This window comes from Ranitomeya variabilis, chromosome 1 (assembly GCF_051348905.1).
Source record: "Ranitomeya variabilis isolate aRanVar5 chromosome 1, aRanVar5.hap1, whole genome shotgun sequence".
Lineage (NCBI taxonomy): Eukaryota > Metazoa > Chordata > Amphibia > Anura > Dendrobatidae > Ranitomeya > Ranitomeya variabilis.
In genome coordinates, this window is record NC_135232.1 from 588188219 (window position 1) to 588202407 (window position 14189).

The 14189-nt window shown below is 43.0% G+C and overlaps 1 long non-coding RNA gene across 2 annotated transcripts in view; it reads right to left on the reverse strand.

Moving 5' to 3' along the window:
* LOC143806864 (uncharacterized) overlaps positions 1–14189 on the reverse strand; it is a 69316-nt gene that overhangs the window by 25753 nt on the left and 29374 nt on the right. For both annotated transcript variants that reach the window (XR_013221591.1, XR_013221588.1), the window contains exons 2-3: positions 5676–5761; positions 4039–4101 (exon numbers count right to left, since the gene is read on the reverse strand). This is a non-coding gene — a long non-coding RNA (uncharacterized LOC143806864). The remainder of the gene's footprint in view (positions 1–4038; positions 4102–5675; positions 5762–14189) is intronic.

Genomic DNA, 14189 nt, shown 5'->3' on the forward strand with positions numbered 1-14189 from the left:
CCCCTGCCTGGTGTTGTCCTCAACTGAATAAAGCTGAGCTTCTACCTTCTGTTCCAAATTACCATTTTTAAAAATGCAATTGGCTGTTCCGGCCTACTAAAGGTGAATGTCTGCCCCTGCCTGGTGTTGTCCTCAACTGAATAAAGCTGAGCTTCTACCTTCTGTTCCAAATTACCATTTTTAAAAATGCCATTGGCTGTTCCGGCCTACTAAAGGTGTCTGTCTGCCCCTGCCTGGTGTTGTCCTCAACTGAATAAAGCTGAGCTTCAACCTTCAGTTCCAAATTACCATTTTTAAAAATGCAATTGGCTGTTCCGGCCTACTAAAGGTGTCTGTCTGCCCCTGCCTGGTGTTGTCCTCAACTGAATAAAGCTGAGCTTCTACCTTCTGCCTCTTACTAACTGCTGTTTTTTTAAAAAATTGGCTGTTCCGGCCTACTAAAGGTGTCTGTCTGCCCCTGCCTGGTGTTGTCCTCAACTGAATAAAGCTGAGCTTCAACCTTCAGTTCCAAATTACCATTTTTAAAAATGCAATTGGCTGTTCCGGCCTACTAAAGGTGTCTGTCTGCCCCTGCCTGGTGTTGTCCTCAACTGAATAAAGCTGAGCTTCTACCTTCTGCCTCTTACTAACTGCTGTTTTTTTTAAAAATTGGCTGTTCCGGCCTACTAAAGGTGAATGTCTGCCCCTGCCTGGTGTTGTCCTCAACTGAATAAAGCTGAGCTTCAACCTTCAGTTCCAAATTACCATTTTTAAAAATGCAATTGGCTGTTCCGGCCTACTAAAGGTGTCTGTCTGCCCCTGCCTGGTGTTGTCCTCAACTGAATAAAGCTGAGCTTCTACCTTCTGCCTCTTACTAACTGCTGTTTTTTTAAAAAATTGGCTGTTCCGGCCTACTAAAGGTGAATGTCTGCCCCTGCCTGGTGTTGTCCTCAACTGAATAAAGCTGAGCTTCTACCTTCTGCCTCTTACTAACTGCTGTTTTTTTAAAAAATTGGCTGTTCCGGCCTACTAAAGGTGTCTGTCTGCCCCTGCCTGGTGTTGTCCTCAACTGAATAAAGCTGAGCTTCAACCTTCAGTTCCAAATTACCATTTTTAAAAATGCAATTGGCTGTTCCGGCCTACTAAAGGTGTCTGTCTGCCCCTGCCTGGTGTTGTCCTCAACTGAATAAAGCTGAGCTTCTACCTTCTGCCTCTTACTAACTGCTGTTTTTTTTAAAAATTGGCTGTTCCGGCCTACTAAAGGTGAATGTCTGCCCCTGCCTGGTGTTGTCCTCAACTGAATAAAGCTGAGCTTCAACCTTCAGTTCCAAATTACCATTTTTAAAAATGCAATTGGCTGTTCCGGCCTACTAAAGGTGAATGTCTGCCCCTGCCTGGTGTTGTCCTCAACTGAATAAAGCTGAGCTTCTACCTTCTGTTCCAAATTACCATTTTTAAAAATGCAATTGGCTGTTCCGGCCTACTAAAGGTGAATGTCTGCCCCTGCCTGGTGTTGTCCTCAACTGAATAAAGCTGAGCTTCTACCTTCTGTTCCAAATTACCATTTTTAAAAATGCCATTGGCTGTTCCGGCCTACTAAAGGTGTCTGTCTGCCCCTGCCTGGTGTTGTCCTCAACTGAATAAAGCTGAGCTTCAACCTTCAGTTCCAAATTACCATTTTTAAAAATGCAATTGGCTGTTCCGGCCTACTAAAGGTGTCTGTCTGCCCCTGCCTGGTGTTGTCCTCAACTGAATAAAGCTGAGCTTCTACCTTCTGCCTCTTACTAACTGCTGTTTTTTTAAAAAATTGGCTGTTCCGGCCTACTAAAGGTGTCTGTCTGCCCCTGCCTGGTGTTGTCCTCAACTGAACAAAGCTGAGCTTCCACATTCTGGCTTTCGCCCTATACTATCAGATATTAAACTGCATTTGGCCTACTAGTGTGGTTAGGCCCTTGAAACAGTGTCTGCTGCTCTTGGGTTTGCTACTCCACTGAACAAAGCAATGCCGCCTGTTTAGTCCTGTTACCAATTTTGAACTGCATTTAGCCTACTTTATTCTTTGGCCCTATATCTGTTTCCTCCTCATCCTGCCCATTGCCCAGCCACTGCTAGATGAGTCTGCTGGTACATTGACCTAGACCACTACATTCCCCTTATACTCTACACAGCCAGAATCTGACCCTGCTGAAAGTAAGGTTCCCCTTCCCGCATGTTATACCACCTTACACATGGACAGAGAGGAAGGTGCAGATGAAAGTGCAGGTTCCTTCATCAGGTGGGGGGGCATACTCGTTGGCGACGTCACTGGCACAGGGCCCCTCAGAGTACGCAAAAGTGTCGCTGCTGGTGGGAGGCGCCCCCGCCATGCAAACACACATCGCTGTACTTTGAGGGGCCCTGTGCCAGTGCCAATGCGAACGAGTGGGCCCCCCCTGCTTGCTCAGGATCACAGCACTTGCAACGTTGAAATACTTACCTTTCCCTGCAACACCGCCGTGACGTAGTCCGCATTTCCTGGGCCCACGAAAAACTTGAGCCGGCCCTACTCCCCCCACAACTTTTGCCAAATGACCCCCAATTCCCTATGCCCAACTATTATTATAAAGTTAATTAAGATTGACAAGCTTCAGAAACAAGAATGGATGTTTTTGGCATTAAAATGGGCACTGTAGGTGTTTTCCTGGCCTCCACTCACTGCCGACTATGCTTCCCCATTTACTTGCATTGGGTTTCGTGTTTCGGTCGATCCCCGACTTTTAGCGATAATCGGCCGACTGCACTCGACTCGACTCTGGACAAAATCGGGTTTCACAAAACCCGACTCGATCTTAAAAAAATGAAAGTCGCTCAACTCTAGTTATAAGTAACAACGGTAACAATACAATAATTAAAGTACAATAAGACGACCCTGCTCGTGAGAGCTTACAATCTACAATGAGGTGGGGAAGATACAAAGTACAGGTGTGTATTTACAATGATGGTCCAGCCATCTTCAGGGGGTGGGGGGTTGATGGAGATAGCGAATGGGCTACACACACACAAACATAAAATGACCTTGATTAGAGAACGTGATAGGCCGCTCTGAACAAATGTGTTTTGAGCGAGCGCCTAAAACTGTGCAAGGTGTGGCTGGTCCTAATATCTTGGGGTAGAGCATTCCAGAGGATTGGCGCAGCACGGGAGAAGTCTTGGAGTCGGGAGTGGGAGGTACGGATTAGTGCAGAGGTTAGTCGAAAGTCGTTTGCAGAGCGCAGCGGTCGGCTAGGCCGATAGACAGAAATGAGGGGGGAGATGTATGGGGGTGCCGCACTGTGGAGAGCTTTGTGGGTGAGAACAAGTACTTTGAATTGGATTCTATAATGAATGGGCAGCCAATGTAACGACTGGCGAAGAGCAGACACGTCCGAGTAACGATTAGCCAGATGGACAACCCTGGCTGCTGCATTAAGGATAGACTGGAGAGGGGAAAGTCGAGTGAGGGGGAGGCTAATTAATAGAGCATTACAGTAGTCTAGGCGGGAGTGGATCAGGGCGACAGTGAGGGTTTTTGTTGTTTCCATGGTGAGAAAAGGGCGGATTCTAGAGATGTTCTTTAGGTGTAAGCGGCACGAGTGATGAGATTTTATATGGGATGTGAAGGAGAGATCGGAGTCAAACATAACACCCAAAACACCAAACTACATCCACACACATGATAGGTTTAGATACACAGCTCAGACAAACAGTGACATATATGATAAGACTAGATACATAGCTCAGCCAACGGTATCACACATAATAGTTTTTGATACACAATTGTAGCAAGTAGTATCACTTAGTAAGCTGGACTTAGAATGGACTTAGATACAATGGCTCCGCAGACAGTACCACATACAGTATGAGAATTAGATACACAACTCAGCAGACAGTATAGGAAATGGTAGTTAGGCACATAGTGACACATATGATAGGATTAGATACACCAATTCAGACAATCAGTATAATACATGAAAAGACTAGATACACGATCCCAGGTCACACTGTGTGGTGGATACAATCTGTCACTTAGAAAATATTCACTTTTCTTTTGCTCTCTTTCATTCTTCTTTTTCTTTAAACATCGCTTGACCATATAACCGACCTCTAAATATAAAAAAACAAAGCTAAATTTCAAAGATTACTAAGTGCATGTTATATCTAACCTAGAAAAGAAACTTCAAAATAAACTATATTTAAATATGTATAAAATCTACATCAGAAATGTATATATTGGGGCAGTTTGATTAAACTGCTTAAAAGAAAATCTGACCTTGTAGCAACCAATCACAGCTCAGTTTTCATTCTTACAGAACAGAGTGCAAAATAAAATGTCAGGTTGGCTGATCAGGTGTCAGACCCTCACCAGTAACCGGACAACATCCCTTGGCAGTCAGATGTACACGGTGTACAGAACTGGAACATCACGTTTCTGTACAATCTAGTGGCCATTTTTGGTGCTGCGGTTCAGCTCACATTCGCCAGAGAACAGCCGCTACAAGGTGTATCGAGCTGTGCTGCCCCAGCTATGTACTTTCGGTTGACACTGGACATATCTTAGATACTGATTATCAGTATGCTCTGGACAACTACTTTAGAAAGGATTCGTCTATGAGTCCAAAGTGTCCAGTTTTTGCTCATATTTTATTAACACTGGTCCCCTTACTATTCAGTCTTTAAAAAAAAAATAAAAAAAATCCAACATATGTTTCCAGAGATATAGGCCTTTTTATTTAGTTCTAAGATTTATGTCTTTCCATGGGGGTGTGGCTCACATGGTAATTATATCCAAACGAAGAGGAAAGCAGCAAAACTTCCGTTTTGTGACGAAGAAACCTTAGTCCTTTATTTCCAATATAAATTCATGGACAAGGTAAACAGGGCAGGGACTGTGCAAGTAAAAAGGACTGAATGATTCAGAGTGTATCCCTCTATACCAGTAAGTAACTCATTACATTTATCTCAGTGCCATTCATTTTTTTCTTCTATTTGGACTCACATGGTAATTATACAGAGCAAAATAAAGACACGCCCCTGAGGATCTTGTGAGCCACACCTTTTTAGTAAAGATGAAGACCATAATAACTAGCACCAAATAAAAAGGCCCTTATCTCTGGAACCATATAGCGGATTTAAAAAAAAAGAAAACAATGCTCAGGGGAACAACTTGACACTAAAGTAGATATGAGTGAATAAATTTGAGTGGAATTGAACTTAAATATCCACATGGATTCACCAAAATGGTGACCACTTATGCTGAATTCACCCAGTCTCTCCCGCTAGACTGGGACTTTGATAGGCTTCGGAGGGGTCTGCTCAATCACAAGCAGGGACATAAAGCATGCCGTGATGTCATTAAACTGCAACCTGGCACAGAAATCTTCCAGGTCTAATCAAAGATCGAAGTTCAGGCCCAGAATTAGAGGCCCAGAGATTTTAGCGTGAGCGGCAGTACCGATCTGAAGATGCTTTGAGGATCGGACAGGTGAGGGTGAGAGGGAAAGGTAATCCGGAAAAATCATGGCAAACAGGCAAATTCATATTTCCCTAATCTGCTTATCTCTACTTCACACTTTTGACTTAGGGACATCTCCAATTTAAATTAATTAACTAAAAGGAGCTGTATATGCCAAATGTAAATGATTAATAACAAGAAATAGAATTTTAACAACATGACTTACCAATGCAAATAAGCTCCCAAGGGCAAGATATACAATTGCAGTAGGTGAATTTAGACAAGGTGTAAAGTAGTAGAAGCACTGTTAATCTGAAAAAGAAATAAGAAGTGTATATATAGACATGCTTTTTTAAAACATCTGTAGGAACCACAGAGGGACATAATAGCCACTTGTCTGAAGAGAGTCAATTCTGGAAGAAGTATAGGGGGACATATACGCCTGAAGAAAACGCAGGGTGTAGTGTACTCATAGGAGCCTGAAGAAGACAGATGAGCTTAAGGGAAGCAAAAGGGTTTGGTGTAGAAAGAACAGCGTAGAGGAGACAAAGTGGTCTGGGGGAAACGGAGAAGTCTGTAAGGGACAAAGGGGTCAAAAGGAAGCAGACAGGTCTTGAGGAAAAAGAAGGTCTGTAGGAAATGGAGAATGAGAGAATCAGAAGAGCCTAGAGGAAACAGAGGTGTGTTAAAGATACAGATGCATGTCAAAGATTCAAAGGGTTTTGGGGGGTAACAGAGGAGTTTGGTGTAGACAAAGGAGCCTGTAGGAGACCAAAGGTGTTTGATGGTAGACAGGGGAGCCTAAAGGACACAGAAGGGTTTGGTGTAGACAGAGGAATCTTGAGGAGAAAGGGGGTCTAGAGGAGACTGAGGAGTCTAAAGGAAGTAGAAGGGTTTGGTGTAGACAGAAAATCATGGAGGAGACAGAGAAGACCGGAAGAGGAACAGGAGCTTATGGGTATGTGCACACGTTGCAGATTTGCCTGTGGATACTGTAGATAGATAATAGATAGATAATAGATAGATAGATACTGTAGATAGATAATAGATAGATACTAGATGATAGATAATAGATAGATAGATTGACAGATAGATCTATAGATAGATCTATAGATCTATCTATCTATAGATCTATCTATCTATAGTTATATCTAGCTATCTATCTATAGATATATCTATCTATCTATCTATCTAAAGATGTATTATGTATCTATAGATAGATAGATATATCTATAGATAAACTATAGATTGATGGATAGATATATCTATAGATAGATGGATAGATAGATATATCGATAGATAGATAGATAATACCAAGCCGATGTTTAGTAATAAACATAATAAAATGGTACATAAAGAGTTACCGTAAATAAATACACATACACACACACACAAAATCTGCGTTAGGCTGGGATCACACTTGAGAGAAACTCGCACGAGTCTCGCACCTCAATACCTGGCACTGCTGCCGGTATTCGGGACAGGAGCGTTCAGCTGCATAGAAATACATGCAACCGCACACTCCGGTCCCGAGTGCCGACATCAGTGCCGGGTACTGAGGTGCGAGACTCATGTGAGTTTCTCTCAAGTGTGACCCCGGCAGGGCCGGCTCCAGGTTTCTGAGGGCCCTGGGCGAAAGAGTCTCAGTGGGCCCCCCTCTTTAACACATACCACGATTCATGATGCACAGATACAGCAGAGAAATATACCACAGCCAAGTAGCATATAACACAGCCCACGTAGCATATAACACAGCCACGTAGCATATAGCACAGGCCACGTAGTATATAACACAGCCATGTAGCATATAGCACAGCCACGTCCAGGGCCAGCTCCAGCTTTTTGAGGGCCCCGGGCGAAAGAGTCTCAGTGGGCCCCCCTCTGTAACGCATACCACGATTCATGATGCACAGATACAGCAGAGAAATATACCACAGCCAAGTAGCATATAACACAGCCCATATAGCATATAACCCAGCCACGTAGCATATAGCACAGGCCACGTAGTATAAAACACAAAGACATGTCGCACATAGCACAGCCACGTCGTATATAGCACAGCCCACGTAGTATATAGCACAGCTCACGTAGTATATAGCACAGCCCACGTAGTATGTAGCACAGCCCATGTAGTATATAGCACAGCTCACGTAGTATATAGCACAGCCCACGTAGTAAATAGCACAGCCCATGTAGTATATAGCACAGCCCACGTAATATATAACACTGCCCATATGGGCCCCCTGTCTCGCCAGGGCCTCGGCACTTGCCCGGGTGCGCTGGGTGCTAACACCGGCCCTGCCTGCACAGATGGTAGAACAAGTTGTGATGGACCGGTTTGTGCACTCCCTGCCGAGGCTTATACAGACTTGGGTTGCCCAGGGTGATCCCCGGAATGTCGATGGTCGGACTGGTAGAGAGATACCAGGGGATGGAAGGTTCCGTTGGAAAGCAGCCCACTCCATACTGGGGGTCCCAACAGGGGGTGCAGGCCCAAAATGGGGTGGGTCTCCCATACTGTTTGCCTACGCAGTGAATGCTTGAGCTGCCCCAAATTTGGACGCACCCCAATACCCCTTAGAAGAGACATTGAGTAGGGCCTCATAAAACAATTTTCTCATTATTAGGAAGTAGGTCTCCCATAGTGTTTGCCTATGCAGTGAATACAAGGGCTGCCAAAAATTTGGGCACACCCCAATACTCCATTGACGAGACAAGGAGGAGAGCCTCATAAAAAATGTTCCCATTAGAAAGAAGCAGGTCTCCTATATATATATTGTAATGCCCATGCACTAAGTGTATGGGCTGACAAACATTTACCCCTGGGGGCTATACATGAACATACTTTATAACCATTATTTTTGGTACGGGAATCATAAACACCCTTTAAAAAATTATGTGGGTGTTGCATCACGGACCACGGTCACCCTGGTGATCTGGTGGTGTAGGATGAGGATGAGGAGAAGGAAGAGGACAACCGCAAATAGGCCAAATCAGGAAACGTATACCCATGTATGTGAAGAGGTGCATGGGAAGAGACCTCCCAAAAAGACACTGGATTACAGTTTCTGATACGCTGCTATCAATTGGTGGTGTAGAGAAGTCTGGCCTAAACCAGCCCTTGTTCATTTTTATAAGAGTCAGCCTGTTAGTATTTTCAGTTGTCAGGCAGATGTGCTTATCAGTTACAGTTATATAGGGAATGCTTTATATGATATGGAGGACCATGGGGAATGCATTACATTGTATGGAGGACCATGGGGAGTGCCTTATATTATATGGAGGACCATGAGGAATGCATTATATTGTATGGAGGACCATGGGGAATGCATTATATTTTATGGAGGATGCTGGGGAATGCATTATATTGTATAGAGGACCATGAGGAATGCATTATATTGTATGGAGGGCCATGGAAGGTGCATTATATTGTATGGAGGACCATGGGGAGTGCATTATATTGTATGGAGGACCATGGGGAATGCATTATATTGTACAGAGGACCAAGGGGAATGTATTATATTGTATGGAGGACATTGAAGAATGCATTATATTGTATACAGGACCATGAGGAATGCATTATATTGTATGGAGGACCAAGAGAGGTGCACTATATTGTATGGAAGACTATGAAGAATGCATTATATTATATTGGATCATGGGGAGTGCATTATATTGTATGAAGAACCATGGGGAGTGCATTATTTTGTATAGAGGACCATGGTAAGTGAATTATATTGTATGGAGAACCATGGGGAAGGCATTATATTGTATGGATGGAGGACCATGAGAGGTGCATTATATTGTATGGAAGACCAAGAGAGGTGCACTTTATTGTATGGAAGACTATGAAGAGTGCATTATATTGTATGGAGGACCATGGGGAATGCATTATATTGTATAGAGGACCATGAGGAATGCATTATATTGTATGGAGGACCATGGAAGGTGCATTATATTGTATGGAGGACTATGGGGAGTGCATTATATTGTATGGAGGACCATGGGGAATGCATTATATTGTATTGGATCATGGGGAGTGCATTATATTGTATGGAGGACCATGGGGAGTGCATTATATTGTATGAAGAACCATGGGGAGTGCATTATTTTGTATAGAGGACCATGGTAAGTGAATTATATTGTATGGAGAGCCATTGGGAAGGCATTATATTGTATGGAGGATCATGGGGAGTGCTTTATACTGTATGGAGGACCATGGGGCATGCATTATATTGTATTGAGGACTATGAGGAGTGCATTATATTGTATGGAGGACCATGAGGAATGCACTATATTGTATGGAGGATCATTGGGAGTGCATTATATTGTATGGAGGACCATGGGGAATGCATTATATTGTATGGAGGACTATGGAGAGTTCATTGTATTCCATGGAGGACCATGGGGAATGCATTATATTGTATGGAGGACCATGGGAAATACATTATATTGTATGGAGGACCAATAGTAATGCATTATATTATATGGAGGACAAAGGGGAATGCATTATAATGTTAGGAGGACAATGGGGAATGCTTTATATTGTATGGAGGACCATGGGTAGTGCATTATATTGTATGGAGGAACATGAAGAATGCTTTATATTGTATGGAGGGCCTTGGTGATTGCATTATATTGTTTGGAGGATCATGGGGAGTACATTATATTGTATGGAGGACCATCGGGAATGCACTATATTGTATGGAGGACTATGGGGAATGCATTATATTGTTTGGAGGACCATGGGGAATGCACTATATTGTATGGAGAACCATGGGGAATGCATGATATTGTATGTAGGATCATGGGGAGTGTATTATATTGCATGGAGGACTATGGGGAGTGCATTTTATTGTTTGGAGGATCATGGAGAGTACATTATATTGTATGGAGGACCACAGGGAATGCACTATATTGTATGGAGGACCATGGGGAATGCATTATATTGTTTGGAGGACCATGGGGAATGCACAATATTGTATGGAGGACCATGGGAAATGCACTATATTGTATGTAGAACATTGGGGAATGCATTATATTGTATGGAGGACCATGGAGAGTGTATTATGTTGTATGGACGACCAAAGGGAATGCATTATATTGCGAGGAGTACCATGGGGAATGCATTATATTGTATAGAGGACCATGGGGAATGCATTATATTGTATGGAGGATCAAGGGGAGTGCATTTTATTGTATGTAGGACCATGAGGAATGCATTATATTGTATGGACGACAATGCGGAATGCAGTATATAGTATGGAAGACCATGTGGAATGCATTATATTGTATGGAGGACCAAGAGGAATGCAGTATATTGTATGGAGGACCATGGGGAATGCAGTATATTGTATGTAGGACCATGGATAATGCATTATATTGTATGGAGGACCATGGGAGGTGCATTGTATTGTATGGTGGACCACGAGGAATGCATTATATTGGATGAAAATCCATGGGGAATGCATTTTCTTGTATGGAGGACCATGGGGAATGCATTATATTGTATGTAAGACCATGGGTAATGCATTATGTTGTATGGAGGACCATGGGAGGTGTATTTTATTGTATGGAGGACCACAAGGAATCCATTATATTGAATGAAAATCCATGGGGAATGCATTTTTTTGTATAGAGGACCAGGGTGAATGCCTTATATTGTATGGAGGACAATGGGTAAGGCTTTATATTGTATGGAGGACCATGGGGAATGCATTATATTGTATGGAGGACCATGGGGAATGCATTATATTGTATGTAAGACCATGAGTAAAGCATTATGTTGTATAGAGGACCATGGGAGGTGCTTTATATTGTATGGAGGACCACAAGGAATCCATTATATTGAATGGAAATCCATGGGGAATGCATTTTCTTGTATGGAGGACCATGGGGAATGCAGTATATTGTATGGAGGACCATGAGGAGTGCACTATATTGTATGGAGGACCATGGGGAGTGCATTATATTCAATGGAGGACCATGGGAGGTGCATTATATTGTATGGAGGACCATGGGAAATGCATTATGTTGTATGGAGGACCATGAGGAATGCATTGTATTGTATGCAGGACCATGGGGAATGCATTATATTGTATGGAGAACCATGTGGAATGCATTACATTGAATGGAGGGCTTCGAGGAATGCATTATTCTGTATGGAGGACCATGGGGATTGCATTATATTGTATGGAGGACCATGGGGAATGCATTATATTGCATGGAGGACCATGGGGAATGCATTATATTGTATGGAGGACCAAGGGGAATGAATTATATTGTATGGAGGACTACGGGGAATGCATTATATTGTATGGAAGACCATGGGGAATACATTATTTTGTATGTAGAGCCTTGGGAAATGCATTATATTGAATGGAGGACCATGGGGAGTGCATGATATTGTATGGCGGACCATAGGGAATGCATTATATTATGTGTAGGACCATGGGGAGTGCATTATATTGTATAGAGGTCCATTGGGAATGCATTATATTTAGTGATGGGCGAGCACTAAAATGCTCGGGTGCTCGTTGCTCGGGTCGAGCAAATTGTAATACTCGGGTACTCGGCCATAACAACGAGCCCAATGTAAGTCTATGGGAGACCCGAGAATTTTTACAGCGCTCTCCCCGGGGGTCCTTTTAATGTCTAAAAACATCTAAAAATGATGGAAACACTACTCAAATGACACGGGAACATCATGGGGATCGCCCTGGAAGCATTCCTAACTCCTAGTTCACAGCTTTAATCCTTTTTTTCCGAGATTCATGCCATTTTTCCCGGTTCCACAAAAAACACGTTAAAACAAAACCAATTTCGTTTTTATTGCTTGGAAATATGTCAAGGTACATCCTTTGCAGGTTAATGACTTGCCTGTAAGGCCAAATATTTAACCCCAGACCGAAAATTTCCTCTTCCAATTAGGCTTAGTTCAGATGCAGTGTTTTTGAAACATTTTTCAACTTTAACATTGCTTTCAACCACTACAAATGCACTCACTGGGAAATGTCATTGTAACATTTAACACCCCTAGCTGGCCATGTGGTGTGTGACACATAAGCAGACCCATCTTGTTTCATTTACAAAGGAGGGACTCTTAAAGTCACAGAGCCTATTTTTACTGGTGCATCAGATGGCATTAATCTTCTTAAAGGGCCATTATGAAACAGTGGGTCTCCTAAGCTGTTTTAGCCTATGCTGTGAGTGGATGGGCTGCCAAGAATTACGATGCACCACAATAAACCTGTTCATAAGATGTCCAGGGGGGACTCCTGAAACGTTTTGCATTGAATTCAAGGCCTACCCTGCCACCAATTCATATGCACCCCAATAAGCCTTTGAACCCACATACTGGATGGGCCCATGAAAATCCACTTCACAATATGCATTTTGAACTCCCGTACTCCTTGGTTTTACACATTGGCGGCAAGGTCAGGCCTGCTGCATAGTCATATGCACCCCATTAGGCCTTGGAACCCACATAGTGGATGTGCCCATGAAAATCCACTTCACAATATGCATTTTGTACTCCCGTACTTCTTTGTTTTACACATTGGCAGCAAGGCCAGCCCTGCCGCATAGTCAGTCATATGAATCGCATTACGCCTTGGAAACCACATACTGGATGGGCCCATGAAAATCCACTCGTATTTTGTAATGGTGTGATGGTTCCCTCTTTGCAGAATTATTTACATGAGAATTTGGCAATTGTGTTTGCCATGTTTTTAACACTAAGGTTCAGTTAGGGCTTTAAAAAAGGCTAATCCTTCAATACAAAGCAATTTCATTGCAAGCTACAAAATTCAAGGAATATTAAGATTGAATATTGTGAGTGCCTAAATTTTTGTATATCTTAACTATAACATACAAAGGTTAATAAGTACATCTAAGGGTTACATAAATATACTGATTACGTATATATGAAGATTAACTTCATACAGTCTTCTTAGATCATCACCAAGAGACTTTTAAATATCATCCGTCTGGAATATCCGAGAAGCAACACCAAGACAGAGAACCCCTGGGAGATTACCCACACTGTGTGGGCATCCCTAATTACACCCACGTGTACAGGTACCCCAGTTTTGGCTTCTGTCTTAGTCATGTTTCTCTGGTCTTATACACTCACCGGCCACTTTATTAGGTACACCTGTCCAACTTCTTGTTAACACTTAATTTCTAATCAGCCAATCACATGGCGGCAACTCAGTGCATTTAGGCATGTAGACATGGTCAAGACAATCTCCTGCAGTTCAAACCGAGCATCAGTATGGGGAAGAAAGGTGATTTGAGTGCCTTTGAACGTGGCATGGTTGTTGGTGCCAGAAGGGCTGGTCTGAGTATTTCAGAAACTGCTGATCTACTGGGATTTTCACGCACAACCATCTCTAGGGTTTACAGAGAATGGTCCGAAAAAGAAAAAAAATCCAGTGAGCGGCAGTTCTGTGGGCGGAAATGCCTTGTTGATGCCAGAGGTCAGAGGAGAATGGGCAGACTGGTTCGAGCTGATAGAAAGGCAACAGTGACTCAAATCGCCACCCGTTACAACCAAGGTAGGCCTAAGAGCATCTCTGAACGCACAGTGCGTCGAACTTTGAGGCAGATGGGCTACAGCAGCAGAAGACCACACCGGGTACCACTCCTTTCAGCTAAGAACAGGAAACTGAGGCTACAATTTGTACAAGCTCATCGAAATTGGACAGTAGAAGATTGGAAAAACGTTGCTTGGTCTGAT